We start from the raw sequence: 15,535 nt of genomic DNA, 5'->3' as shown, positions 1-15,535 counted from the left end.
TCTCTCTCAAATAACAACACTCAAAGAAAGCCAGCTGCCCTAGACACCTTATCTAAAATATCAAGTCTTTATACATACCATCACTCTCTTACCTCTGATGTCTGTGTTTTCCTAATAGTACTTTTCAATACCTGATACTACTTTACATATTTATGTGTTTATTGACTTCCCTAATTAGCTTATTGGTGGCATGATTTGAACTTGTCATATAAACAGCTGTATTTCTAGCACCTAGACCAGGGCTTCACACTTAATAGATGTTCAATAAATATTTCTGGAAGGAAGGAAAAAATAAACAATGAAAGATTTTAAACTGTTAATACTTTTTAAAAGTTTATTCAATGCTTTAAACCAATTGAATAACTGACTTAATCATAAAATCGGGCATGCAGTCATCAGTCCTTTAATTAGTCTCAAATAACAGGTTGAATAGTAGATTTGGTGATTATAAATAATCTTGTTAGTATTACAATATATTGTGAATACAGTTATTTATATTATGTTTTAAAATTATAATTATAATACTTGTGTATTATAGACAAAGGATGTTTATTAAGTCCTTGGACATTTTTTTCCCAATGTTTATATTTTAACAAAGTTGTCTCTGGGGTATTTACTTCATAAATATTTGAGAGTTGACCATTGCAGACACTGGTGACAGAGTAGGGACTCCAGCTGGGTCAATAATGATATTTCATTCTCCCAACCTTGGTGGTTCAAGTGTTGGCAAGTATCCCAATCTGGCCCAGGCAGGATATTTTGGATGAATTTTTAAACTGGAGAGGTGGTCTCAGTTCTCTGTAGCTTCGGAGGTAGGAGGTTTTGAGTACAGAGCTGCAGATGGCTATTTTGCTCATTATGCAGAGAAGCCCATCTGTGGTCAAAAATAATAAATACGACTCATGAAGAGAAATAGAAATTTGTGATAGACCAAATCCTACAGGCATTTGTTGTGTGGTTTGAACTGCTCTGACTTTGAAGTTACCCTTTCTGCAGCTTCGATGTTTAGCCCTTCCTTCAGTTTTCTACACTACCACAATGTATATCTAATATATAGCTTGTTATTGATTAAGCTATTACAAATTGAATTTCTATCTTTACAACTAAGAGTTCTGACTAAGAGTGTTTATGACAAAATGTCTTTTGAAAATATTAGTGTACTTGAACCCTATGAAATTTTATGATGCTGTTAAAGGAAATGGAAATAGTGTATAACATTTACCTTGCTACATTAAGTGAACAAATTAAAAAATGGTGTAGATCATGAGATACCATTAGGGCTGGGAGAAATGGGGGAAGAGGGAAAGTTTATATATTGTATTTTTTGTTTACAATAAGCATTTATTATCCATTTTTAATTAAAGAAAAATACAGCTATTTAAAAGTAACAAAAGTAGACAATAAAGAATCTGTTTACTAATTTAAAGCAATTTAGCTTAGAGAATAATAAGGCTGTATCTAGATAGGCAAACCATGTATGTCTATCTATTAGGTAAAATATTGTCTTTAAACTCTTATTATAATGGCAATCTCACTTTGACCCTTTTTAGAATGCTACAAGCCTCCATTCATAATAAGGCAATCTCAGAGGGGTAAGATACGCTTCTAAGAGCAAATCACAATCTTTAGTCAAGTTGTTTTACATATTACTTGACTGTCGGAATTTAACAATGTAAAATGGGATATATGTTGTCAAAGGAAAGGAAATAAAAGTCTTCCAATAAACAGTTGAAAGAAACACAGAGCTAGGGTTACACATGGCTTATTTTGTATAGAGACAAATTTCGGTCCAATATCCTTTAAACTATATTTTGATATGCGGAGAGTGAGGCTGCTAGCTTTGTGGTTCAACTGCTCTGTGGATTCATAACAACTGATACGTATGCAAGGATTGGTCAGTACTTTCGGTTTTGAGTCTCATAGAACTAGGATGTGACTTTCTGGCTGTTGGCAATGAATTAACTTCACATAGAAAATAGGTGCTACTCTTCATATCAAGCACTGATGGCATGTAGGTATTTCTTGAACCAGCTTCTGATTCCACATTGCCTGGATCCTTTTTTGCCAAGTAAATATGATATGTCAGTGGAAAAGGGCAGGACTTTTGAGTCATTCAAATCTGGGCTTTAAATGCTGATTCTGCTAAATATAAGCTTTGGGATTTAGGGGTAACTATTTGTCTTATACTTGTTTTCCTAATATGAGAAATGGGTTACTAATACGGAACATTCAGAGCTTTTGTTAAATTTAGTATTTTTCTATAAGTCATTAATTTAGCTTTCACCAAGTAGAGAAAAGTATCATCGTTATTACTTATTTTAAGAATGTTGTTTACTCAGACTATTAAAGTGCCCTGTAGCAATACGATTAATTCATTTTGAGTACAGTAAAAATTAACATAAATTATAAATTTTCAGAGATGATTTCTATAGGGAAATTACCTGGAACTTCAAAGCTAACAATATTCATGCTTTTGGAATAAATATAAAATGAACTGTTTATGTTGCGTATAAGAATTTATTTAAAGTTTTCTTCCAGTGCATAATTTTCCCTACAGCTGTAATTAACCTTCAAGATTTTATGGGACTTAAGTGTTATTTTGATAATATAGTTTTAAAAGTAAGGTTAATTGGACGAATAGTAAGACAACAAACAAAGGTTTCTTGGAGACATGGGAAATTATACCAAGAACTCCTCATGTATTTGCCATAATGTAATCCTAATTACATGGAGTATGTGATTTTTCAACAGTTTCTGCATTTATATAAACAGCAATACCTCAAGTATGATTTTTCTTGAAGGTCCAGGTGAAGGTGTAGTATCAGCTCTGTGAGTGACAGTTGCTACTAGAAGATGGGAAAACAGATGACAGGCCAACAATGGGCAAATAAAAGGGGCAAGAAGAGGTTCTAGCCTCCATTGGATCAAGATCACACTCAGTATTTGATCCTTTAAATTCAAATATTTTAGTATATGTTGTCTTCTAGTTTTTGAAACAAGCTTTAGTGAGAAAGTTGTGATCTGTAATACATCCTAGGAGATCTTTAGATCCAGAAATTTTACCTAGCATTCAATATTTCTATTAATTAAACTTCAATTATTTATTCCATTGTGCTCTGTGTCTTGGCATTGCAGGACAGATTTCTCAAAATAAATTTGCCCCTTTTATTTAAATTAAGAAAAATTTGTACAAGAGTTTTTTTGAATACTACATCAGGAAAAATAGACATAGAACAGAATGATTATTAAAAATTCCAAATTTTAATGTTAAAATGTATTAATATCTTAAAATGTATTTTTAACTGAATCATACTATGTAATAAGGAAAAATATAAGGTCTCATATCTTACAAAATCTCATACAAAAATAGCAATAATAAAACAACAATAAAATCCAGATTTGTTTAGAATTTAAGTATAAAAAATTATTTTAAAAATTACGAAAAACTGGAAACAAGTACAGTTAAAGCAAATTCAGATGATAGCAGTTGACCACACAAAAATGATATGTTTCAAGAGGCTTAGGAATGATCTTGAAATTTTACTTCTAGGATTTTATTCTAAATGAGTTATTAGCTATATATATATATATATATAATTTTATGTACAAAGATGTTTATAAATGAATTAATATTAGCAAAAATTGAAAACAAAACCTAGAACTTAATTCCAAGAATAGAGAAACATCTAAATTTCATTTGTTACAGACACAAAATGAATAACATGATTTTAAAGATCTTTTGGGAGATGAAAATGCTAATGATACAATATAAAAATATGATACCCAGTGCATTTGTGTTAATAAAAAATAACAAAAGAAAATAGAATGTTAATGAATATTTTGGGGTGGTGAAATTATGATTATTTTTCTCTTCTATATATTTTTCTATATCTTCAATTTTTAAAAGGTCACGTTAATTTATAATTAAAATCAAAATAAACATTGAACTAAATAATAAATACATGGCATACACAATGGAAGACTATGACTGTTTAACTTCCATATATGTGAGGAAGACTATATTTTATGTCTTTTTCTTTTAGTTTATATTATCTTTTATCTATAAAAAATCCAAACAACTAACAAACAGAAAGCAACAACATCATCAACAAAAAAGACCCTCTACAAAAACCCATCCAAAGGTAATCAGCCTCAAAGATCAAAGGTAGATAAACCCACAAAGATGAGGAAAAACCAGGGCAAAAATGCTGAAAATTTCAACAGCCGGAATGCCTTTTGGAATCTTAATTTGGTGCTAAATGCCCCAGTTAAAAGACACAGCCTGGCAAATTGGATAATGAGTTAAGACCCATCAGTATGCTGTATTTAGGAGACTCATCTCATGTGCAAAGACACACATAGGCTTAAAATAAAGAGATAGAGGAAAACTTACCAAGCAAATGGAAAGCATAAAAAAAAAAAAGGGTTGCAATCCTAGCCTCTGATAAAACAGACTTTAAACCAACAAAGATCAAAAAAGACAACGAAGGATATAATGACATAATGGTAAATGGATCAATTCAACAAGAAGAGCTAACTATCCTAAATATATATGCACCCAATACGGGAGCACCCAGATTCATAAAACAAGCTCTTAGAGACTTACAAAGAGACTTATACTCCCACACAATAATAGTGGGAGACTTTAACACCCCACTGTCAATATTAGATCAATGAGACAGAAAATTCACAAGACTATTCAGGACTTGAACTCAGCTCTGGATCAAGCAGACCTAACAGACATCTACAGAACTCTCTACCCCAAATCAACAGAATATACATTCTTCTCAGTGCCACATGGTACTTATTCTAAAATCAACCACATAATTGGAAGTAAAGCACTCCTCAGCAAATGGAAAAGAACAGAAATCGTAACAGTCTCTCAGACAACAGTGCAATCAAATTAGAACTCAGAATTAAGAAACTCACTCAAAACCACACAACTACATGGAAATGGAATAACCTGCTCCTGAGTGACTCCTGGGTAAATAACAAAATTAAGGCAGAAATCAAGAAGTTCTTTGAAACCAGTGAAAACAAAGAGACGACATACCAGAATCTCTGGGACACAGTTAAAGCAGTGTTAGGAGGGAAATTTATAGCACTAGATACCCACATCGGAAAGCTGGAAAGATCTAAAATCAACACCCTAACATCACAATTAAAAGAAATAGAGAAGCAAGAGCAAACAAATCCAAAAGTGAGCAATAGACAAGAAATAACTAAGATCAGAGCAAAACTAAAGGAGATAGAGACACAAAAAACCCTTCAAAAAAATCAATGAATGCAGGAGCTGGTTTTTTGAAAAGATTAACAAAATAGACCACTGGCTAGACTAACAGAAAAGAGAGAAAAATCAAATAGACACAATAAAAAATGATAAAGGGGATATAACTACTGATCCCACAGAAATATAACTACCATCAGAGAACACCTCTATGCAAATAAACTAGAAAATCTAAAAGAAATGGATAAATTCCTGGGCACATGTACCCTCCCAAGACTAAACCAGGAAGAAGTTGAATTTCTGAATTGACCAATAATAAGCTCTGAAATTGAGGCAGTAATTAATAGCCTACCAACCAAAAAAAGCTCAGGACCAAACAGATTCTCAACCAAATTCTACCAGAGGTACAAAGCGGAGCTGGTACCATTCACTCTGAAACTATTCCAAACAATTGAAAAGGAGGGACTCCTCCCTAACTCATTTTATGAAGCCAGCATCATTCTGATAGCAAAACCTGGCAGGGACACAACAAAAAAATAAAACTTAAGGCCAATATCACTAATGCATATCGATGTGAAAATCCTCAATAAAATACTAGGAAAACAAATCCAGCAGCACATCAAAAACCTTACCCACCACGATCAAGTTGGCTTCATCCCTGGGATGCAAGGATGGTTCAACATACACAGATCAGTAAACATAATCCATCACATAAACAGAACCAATGACAAAAACCACATGATTATCTCAATAGATGCAGAAAAGGCCTTTGATAAAATTCAACAGCGCTTCATGTTAAAAACTTAATAAACTAGGTATTGATGGAGCATATCTCCAAATAATAACTATGACAAACCCATAGCCAATATCATACTGAATGGGCAAGGGCTGACAGCATTCCCTTTGAAAACTGGCATAAAAAAAGGATGCCTTCTCTCACCACTCCTATTAAACATAGTATTGGAAGTTCAGGCCAGGGCAATCAGGCAAGAGAAAGAAATAGAGGGTATTCAAATAGGAAGAGAGGAAGTCAAGTTGTCTATGTTTGCAGATGACATGATTTTCTATTTAGAAAACCCCATCATCTCAGCCTAAAAACTTCTTGAACTGATAAGAAACTTCAGCAAAGTCTCAAGGTACAGTTGAATTATCAGTGCCTGGTATATAGTACACACTTAATAAGTATTATTCTTATTCTAAGTTATATAAGTTAGAAAGTCCCACTTTACACATGATGATATCAATTTCACCAGCCAAGTCAAAGATGAACAAATGTGTTTTCAAGTGTGTATAAAATATGCGGTTATGTTTTAAATGTTCTCTTCAGCTCTAAAAAATTCTTTCTTGTGGAATTTTTAGGCCTTGAACAGTTCTAGAATATTACGATGTGCTGTCCTCATTTTACTTTCACCCCGGGTTGAGAGGAAATTATTACTCCTTTATCTTAGCCACAGATATTTCCTGGCCTTTGGTCATTTTAGGAATTCTCTATTTTCACAACTCTCACAACAGCTGTTTTTAACAATCTAAGTCTAATACCACAGCCTAAAAACAAAAAAAAAATCAAGTACAAACTTATCACTAAAACAATTTACATTATTGACAAACCTAAATTTATTAAAATGGAAGAAAGACATCAATGTTACTGAAGATGGCCACAAAGATGGTACTAATTTTAGTCTAAGCATTTGGAAAGGTTTTTTTTCCTTTAGTTCTGCAGATTTTCTCATATGCATGGTCAACAGAAGCAGAAAACTCCAGTTTGTATTTTCCTATTTTTTCTATAGCTTTATAAAGATAGGAATTCCCATTTTGTTGCCACTATTCAATTTCATGTGGTCAGAGTTGTCAACACGAAAGTTCCCATTGTAATGTTCATTGTCCTGGTACCAGTTTACCTACAGTTTTTTTCACTCAGAACACCAACTTGCTAGTCTTGCAGATAGTTTTTCCGGCACAAAATATAGTCACCTCTGTCTCTGAGAAGGTTGACCTGACCATGCTTTCTTTATCTGCGCTTAGGAAAATCTCTAGAGAGTTGGCTTTTTATGATATGGCCCTTTAGATTTCTTGTATAATTTTTGATTTTTTAAATAAACTTTTTCCTGTCTTTTTTTTTTTTTTTTGAGATGGATTTTTGCTGATGTTGCCTAGGCTGGAGTGCAACGGCATGATCTCAGCTCACTGCAACCTCTGCCTCACAGGTCCAAGCAATTCTCCTGCCTCAGACTCCTGAGTAGCTGAGATTACAGGTGCCCACCACCACACCCTACCAATATTTTTGTATTTTTTTTCAGTAGAGATGGGGTTTCACCATGTCAGCCAGGCTAGTCTCGAACTCCTGAGGTCAGGTGATCCACCCCCATCGGACTCCCAAAGTGCTGGGATTACAGGCGTGAGCCACCACACCTGGTTATGAACTTTTTCTTGCTCATGGGTAGTTCATAGCAGAGTTTAAATATGCTTGCCCATGTAGTATTTAACATCCTATATTGTGATATTTCTCAGGTTTTCCTTTCGTGTGACTTTTTTCAAATTTTTTTTCTTTATGTGGTAGTTTATACTAAATTTTCCACAGATTCTTTTGAGTGTCTTTTCACTGTCATAACATGGGCTACCAAAGCCAGTCTGGAGAGTAGGTGAGCCGATATGAAACAGCATCATTGCTTCTAAAAAGTAAATATAGTGCTGTAAAGAAAGCTCTGGTCAAATTAGCAAATATTTTCCCAACAAATAATTTATTCCTGCTTCACCAATGAGAAAATTGAGGTATAGAAATGCTTTTTATTGTGTTTTTTGTTTGTTTGTTTTTGAGACAGGCTGGAGTGCAGTGGCGCAATCTCAGCTCACTGCAACCTGCACCTCCCAGGTTCAAGCGATTCTCCTGCCTCAGCCTCTCAAGTAGCTGGGACCACAGGCACCCACCACCATGCCTGGCTAATTTCTGTATTTTTAGTAGAGACAGGGTTTCACCATATTGGCCAGACTGGTCTCAAACTCCTGACCTTGTGATCCTCCCGCCCCGGCCTCCCAAAGTGATGTGATTACAGGCGTGAGCCACTGCGCCTGGCCAAGGTATAGAAATGTTAAGAAATGAGTCTAAACTTATTCACAAAGAAAGTGTAGCACCATGACCTACTGCCAGGTCTTACCGACTTTGTAAGCTTTTTCTAGTTAACAACTCCCATCAACTATTTCAAGACTTTTTTGCTTTCTCATATCTGATCCTATGTCTCTGGTAGATGCTAATTGATCGTAGCACCCTTTCCAGCTGAATCTGAACTTAACCTCTCAATCTTTCTCAGAAGAAATAAGTACAGAGGCACTAGCAATTGGCTAGAGTTAGCACCGAAACAGAAAGCTAGTTTTTAATCACAACATTAGAATGCATTCCCTCGTTGAAATGATTTATGTCTTTATTTACCTGTTTGCAAAATGGGAGTACTGGACTAGAAAATCTCTAACATTTTTGCCACACTACAATTTTGTGAAGATCCCAAATCTGTATATTACCAGAAAATATATAATTTAGAAATTCCTAAGTATTTTCCATAGAAAATATATTTGAATTACAGTATGTTTACGATATGAAAGTAGAATTACCCATGAACTTGCATTCATTTTATAACCTTCAAATATTATTCCTCAGGATAGAAATTTCTCATGCTTGATCACAGCCCAAACATAATTATGTCCTGGAAAACACACCATATCTTTATTCATCTAGAAGTTCTGTCCCGCATGTGAAGAAATAGGGGGAAAAAATGAAGAGCCACACACAGTTGAAATAGACCATGCGTCTGGTCTTTACTGAGGCATATTCTCCTGAGACTAACCATTTGATATATGTTTTACAAATTGCATTTTTAATGGAGTATATGAAGTATGAGGTCACATGAAATTCTTATGTTATTTCTTTGAAGTCTGATGTTTTACAAATAATGCCAATACTGATTTAGGAATCTTTCAAAATTACATAACTGCGGTTTAGTTTTGCTTTTTAACCTAGAGGTATAATCCTTTTTCCCTTTCAAAAGACAATAGCAAAGCTCTGCTCTGAGAAATCTCTCCCTTTCCCACTTCCTTGTTTTTTGGCCAAAATGTGCTCACATCTGTCCACAGCTGAGGAAGTCCCAGCCACCATGTGCAGTCTTTTGCTTTCAGCCTGCGGCCCAGGAAATTACTACCTGTGTGGGCAGATCCTCAGTGCATAACTGCTAAGTTCCACAAAACTGAGGATTCAGCCAGAAAAAAAAGAAAAGAAAAAAAACTAAAAACATTGTTTCTTCTACCAAGAAACCCTGTTTCTTTGAAGTTTCATAGCCCAGGTTACAAACAAAAAAGTGTAGAGTTTGCAAGGTATATTCCCTTACAAATGAGAAAAATAAAACACCATAGAATATTCTTAATGACACTTAAGACTTTTTTTTTTATTATACTTTAAGCTCTGAGATACATGTGCAGAACGTTCAGGTTTGTTACATAGGTATACATGTGCCATGGTGGTTTGCTGCACCAAACAACCCGTCATCTACATTAGGTATTTCTCCTAATGCTATCCCTCCCCTTGTTCCCCACTCCCTGACAGGTCCTGGTGTGTGATGTTCCCTTCCCTGTGTCCGTGTGATCTCATTGTTCAACTTCCACTTATGAGTGAGAACATATGGTTTTTGGTTTTCTGTTCCTGTGTTACTTTGCTGAGAATGATGGTTTCCAGCTTTATCTATGTCCCTGCAAAGGACATGAACTCATCCTTTTATATGAATGCATAGTACTCCATGGTGTATATGTGCCACATTTTCTTTATCCAGTCTATCATTGATGGGCATTTGGGTTGGTTCCAAGACTTTGGTATTATGAACAGTGCTGCAGTAAACATAGGTGTGCATGTGTCTTTATAGTAGAATGATTTATAATCCTTTGGATATATAACCAGTAATGGGATTGCTGGGTCAAATGGTATTTCTAGTTCTAGTACCTTGAAGAATCACCACCCTGTCTTCCACAATGGTTGAACTAATTTACGCTCCCACCAACAGTGTAAAAGCGTTCCTATTTCTCCACAATAATAAAAATAAAATGCTAAGTGAAAGTTCTGCGACCACTTACTCATTTAATTGTTACCTCAACCCTATTTGGTATAGATTTTTATCTCCACTTCTTAGATTAAGAAATTTAGGCAGAAAAAAGTTGAATACATTGTCCAGGGTTACAGGGATGAAGTAGAGGTGCTGGGATCTGGCTCACGGGTCTCTCCCTCTGGCTCACAAACTCAGCCCCTGGAGTGTGCTGTCCCAATTGCAAATATAGACTTATGCATACGTTCAAAATCCTCACAGCCCAACAGAGATTAAGGTGCTGTAATTATTTTTCAGTTCTTTATAGGTAGAAAGTATGGAGGAAAAGCCTACTTCTGAGTGTACATCATTTCCATATAGTCTTTAGCCCTAAGCAAATGATACTTTAGTAATCTCCTATATCATTCTCTGCTCTGTGATAACTCAAGACTCTCCCCTTTATAATCAAGTTGGGTGACACATCACTGAGTTTGCCTCTTGCATTCTGTTACTCTCTTGCACATAATCAGATGATTATGTGCCACAGCAGGGACAAAGAGTCTGGACCTTCTCTTTCTTATGTGCCCTGTAGTGCCTGACTTTCCAGAGTGTGTTGGATGACTGTGTTCCAAGGGGCTGAGAACCACAGACATACACATGCCACTTGATAACCACATGTCTTTATTAGCATTATTATTCCCAGAAAACATTCCTTCCTAGTCAGGATTCTGTTAGACATAACAAAAATATGCTGAGGAATAAAAAGGCAACATTGTTTGGTGATCCAAACTAGCATTCATACATGAGCAACTAAAGAGGCAGGATGTACAAATATGATGTTTTCCTATTTTTCAAATGTGGCACTTAACATTTTAATTCCATTTAAAATACCTGAATAATCATCAGGAAACAGTAGCCTCAAAGGATGTAAAAATGGATTTGTCTCAGTAATCTTTGAGTTCTACCCCCTCCCTATCCAATATGGAAGTGTTCTAGCAGAGGATTGTGGCCCATCTTCCAGGGCAGTAGTAGAGAGAATACCTTTATTACCATAGAATTTGAATGAGACATCTTGAGAGTCTATCTTATTATAAACTTTTATATTTCTGAGATATTGGGTAGTATTGGTATATTAAAAATGAAAAAGAAGAATATAAATCTTAATTATGGATTTTACATTATTTAGAATATAATTTAAACCTAAGGCAATTTCCATATGAGCAGTGGTAAATTGAATTAGGTTTTTAAAAAAATTCTTCTGGCTAGATTCCCTGCAGCTAATCTATATGGTTATGCCATGTGGTTAGAAACAGGAAACACCTGTCTCCCTGCTTGCTAGCACTCACTTAACATGATCCCTGGCAAAGCAGTTTTTTCAGCCCCACTCCAATTCACCAGAGGTCATTTCAATATGGACTATTTCAACTTGTATTACAAACCATCAGTGCTTAACAATTTTCAAGCACTTTCTGGATATGAATCATTATATAGTCACAAGAGGTTTTAAACTTATTGTCCTGAGGTCCTCTGAAAGAGATCATTTGCAAATTTCAAATTCATTGGGATTTCAATACATAAAATACCTTATTTTTACGTTTTTATTGTCATAGAGAGAATATATCTCACCTTGCAAAATGGAATGTGTATTTCTAGTTCTTTGTTTTTAAAAAGCATAAAACATAAAATCTATTGTAAGAGTTTCAAATGTCAGCACAGTATATTTGCCTTAGGGCTTTCAGTTTTTTGCTCTTTACAGTGCTTCAAAATAGAAACCTCATATTTAATACCCCATTCAAATTCTGGCTTTGAATTTTGTAATACAAAGTTTGACAGCTATCACCAATACAGATGCTTCAGATATGCTAACAATTTATGCTTTGGGAGTGACTTTTTTTTTTAACATTACCATAGTTTCATAATTGACAATATGCCTAGGTTAACCATGGTAAAAATGAGGTTGGGAAATTCCTTTACCTCCCTCTGCTTGTGATTGTACTCATTTCTAAAATAAGGGGATGAATAAATAGACTCCTCCCCACCCCCAACTTGAAGGAGTTAAGAAACAACTATTGACTTAACAATAGCAAATTGCAGAATGCCTATTATAAGAAATATTCCACAAGTATTATACCATTTAGTCACTCTTGTAGAACTACATGGCTGTTTGAGAGAGCTCTTTTCACCCCACCCCTGAAAATTTTCTACCTGTGCACCAGACAAAATTATTTTATATCCGCAATAAATACAATGTAGCACTGGCTTAAAATTACTATAACTTGCCTCTTAAATTATAATCTGCTACATGTCATGTTTTACATCCTCCTCAGTTAAAAAGTCAATTTGACAGACAGGAAACATAACAGCATGTTATGAAAGTGAAAATTTTTAACATAGATGAAAATTTGGCAGTTTACCTATAAATGTGTTTCGGTCTATCAACTTGCCTTTGCTTTTTTATACAGGAATAGAACTGATTGATTAAATATAGGTTGACCAAGCAGACAATAAGGCAAAAGACAAGACTAACATATGATTATGTAGGTAAAATTAGAAATGCTGGCAGATATGCCCCCACCTCCATCTTTCAGACCTACAGAAGTTTTTGGACAATTAATGCTCTAATAATGGGGTTGGTGCACAGTGAAAAGACAGTTGGAGGATAGCAGTTGCATTGTGTCAATAACAACTGCCAGACATGAGTTCTCTGGGCATAAGTTGTACTTATAGAAATAGGCAGCCATATGTCAAATTTTCTAGAAATCTCAGTCTCTCTCAATGGAGATGCCTCTTAAGATACAGGGAATTCTTCCAGCTCTAAATGTATGCTATAGTTTTAAGAAATACATTACACTTTGAGGGTCATGTCACTACCAGGAGAACTATAATTTAGACCACAGAAAGTTTAGGAGAACAAGAGCAAGGCTTTTTCCTTATATCAAAAACGAATCAATTCCTACATAGAAATTTCTCATAATTGAAATGAATTCTTGATCTATCCCATACCTCATTACTCCAATGTGGAGATACAAAAGGAAGCTGGAGGAAAATAACCCCCTTACACACACAATTTTAATTTTAGAAAAGGAAGGAAAGAAAAAAGAAAGGGAAACAATACAATTCATAAGGCAATTGAGATGAGATAAAACTTCTTAGATTATCGAACACATTTTGATGCATTTTTCTCAAGCCATTGACTTTTGAAAAACTTGGGCCATCTTCCCCAGCTAGAGATTTAGTAACATTCTTCTGCTATAAGCATTCACCAATCACTGGATAAACAAAGGCACAGACATAGCTAACTTGTAATATATAGTCCAAGAGGTTTTAGAGAGATGTTTTTAGGAATATATTGGTATGGGTTAATTCACTAGGTAAGGAAGTCAAAAATTGGATAACAAAGATCTGATTAGAAATTTGCCCCACAGCCACACCCCTAATCTTTTCTCTTTTTCTCTACCATTTCTCAAGCTGAGTTCACAGGAGGTAGAAACTCTTTTGAACTCCTTTGAGTATGGGAATCTCCATATTGATTTTTACTTTACTAAGTAGATGGTTCTTAAGTTTTAAGAATCTGCTTACTTTTTAAAATAATCTGATCACTTTTGAGATTAAAAAAAGGCAAAACATTTTCTCAGTAATTTAAGCAAAGCTGGCAAGTTAAAATCCTAATTATATATTACTGAAGAAATTGGCTAAAATACTTCATGTTGTGATTTCAAATCCAGAATGAAATCTACCATGGCAGGAAACTGGGTTGGGGGCTATGTAAAATATAGTGGAATATTTTAGTAAGACCTTAAGTGAGGTAAGAAAGGAACGGACATCAGTCATATGGAAGGAGAGAGAGAACATCATTTAAAAAAAAAAAAAAAGGAAAATAAATGTCCTCTCATAGGCAAGGTTCTAAAATTACTGAATCCAAAAATACCATGTCCTGTGAAGCTCTAATAGGTCAGTTATCTGCCCTATGCTGAATAAAGGTCGTGTATGACAAACCCACAGCTAAAATCATTCTCAATGAGAAAGAGTTGAAAGCTTTTCCTCTAAGATCAGGAATAATACAAGGATGCTCACCCTTACCATTTCTATTCAACATAGTACTGGGTGTTCTAGCCAGAGCACTTAGGCAAGAGAAAAAAAAAACAAAGTATCCAATTTGGAAAGAATGAAGTTAAATTTTTTGTTTACAGATGACATAGTCTTATACATAGAAAGCCCTAAAGACTCTGTCAGAAACCTCTTAGAACCAATAAATGAATTCAGTAAAGTTGCAGGATACAAAATCAACATATCCAGTAGCATTTCTATACAATAAAAAACTATCTGAAAAAGAAATTAAGAAAACAGTCCCATTTACAATAGCTACAAAAAATAAAGTAGAAGTTTAAGAAGGTAAAAGATCTGTAAGCACTGATGAAGGAAATCAGGGAAGACACAAATAAATGTAGAGAAATCTTATGTTCATGGATTGGAAGACTTAATATAAAAATGTTCCTACTACCCAAAGCGATCTCTACATATTCAATTTAGTCTTTATAAAAATTCAAATGACATTTTCACAGAATTAGAAAAAACAATCCTAAAATTCCTATGGAACCCCAAAGACACTGAATAGCCAAAGCAAGAACAAAGCTGGAGGCATCACACTACCTGACTTCACAGTACACTACTAAGCTCTAGTAGACAAAACAACATGATCTGGCATAAAAACAGACCAAAGAAACAGAAAGAAGAGCCCAGAAATAAATCTACACATTTATAGTCAATTGATTTTCAACACAGATGCCAAAAATACACAGCAAGGAAATGACAGTCTCTTCAATAAATGGTGTTGGGACAACAGAATATCCACATGCAGAAGAATGAAATTGGCGCCTCCTCTCACTTCTTATACAAACATCAACCCCAAATGGATGAAAGACATAAAGACCTGTAACTGCAAAATTTCTCAAGACAAAATATCCATTGCATTGGTCTGGGAGATGATTTTTTTTTTTTTTTAGATATAACACCAAAAGCAAAACCAGATAAATGGTATTATATTACACTAAGTAGCTCTGTACAGCCAAGGAAACAATCAACACAGTGAAGAGACAACTTATAGAATGGGAAATTATATTTCCAAACTGTTATGTCTCATAAGGGGTTAATATTTAAAATATATGAGAAAATCAAATAATAGTAAGAAAACAACTGAATTAAAAAATGGGCAAAGGATCTAAACAGACATTTCTCAAAAGAAGGCATACAA

The 15,535-nt window shown here is 34.6% G+C and overlaps 1 long non-coding RNA gene across 1 annotated transcript in view; it reads right to left on the bottom strand.

Moving 5' to 3' along the window:
• Positions 1–392: 392 nt before the first annotated feature.
• LOC134739875 (uncharacterized) overlaps positions 393–15,535 on the bottom strand; it is a 50,076-nt gene continuing 34,933 nt past the window's right edge. The window contains exon 3 of the long non-coding RNA XR_010126958.1: positions 393–874. This is a non-coding gene — a long non-coding RNA (uncharacterized LOC134739875). The remainder of the gene's footprint in view (positions 875–15,535) is intronic.

This window comes from Pongo pygmaeus, chromosome 6 (assembly GCF_028885625.2).
Source record: "Pongo pygmaeus isolate AG05252 chromosome 6, NHGRI_mPonPyg2-v2.0_pri, whole genome shotgun sequence".
NCBI lineage: Eukaryota > Metazoa > Chordata > Mammalia > Primates > Hominidae > Pongo > Pongo pygmaeus.
This window is presented reverse-complemented; position numbering and strand designations above follow the sequence as displayed.